This window comes from Pteropus alecto, unplaced genomic scaffold (genome assembly GCF_000325575.1).
Source record: "Pteropus alecto unplaced genomic scaffold, ASM32557v1 scaffold78, whole genome shotgun sequence".
Lineage (NCBI taxonomy): Eukaryota > Metazoa > Chordata > Mammalia > Chiroptera > Pteropodidae > Pteropus > Pteropus alecto.
Genome location: NW_006443124.1, coordinates 15,617,069 through 15,617,288, shown reverse-complemented (window position 1 = coordinate 15,617,288; position 220 = coordinate 15,617,069).

Below are 220 nucleotides of genomic sequence, written 5' to 3'. Positions count from 1 at the left end.
AGCGTGGTGCTTGGACTGCCTGGCCCCGCGGGACTTCAGCGGGGAGAGGGCGGAGCGAGGAGCGCGGGTGTGGGGGCGGAGCCTGCGCCGGGCAGCCTGACCTAAGGCTCTGATCTAAGGTCGCCTAGCAACCGCCCGTCTTGACGGGTTCTGGAGGAGTCCGGCGCTGTCCCGTTTCCGATGGCCTCCTCTCGCGGAAAAACAATTCAGAAAGCACTAA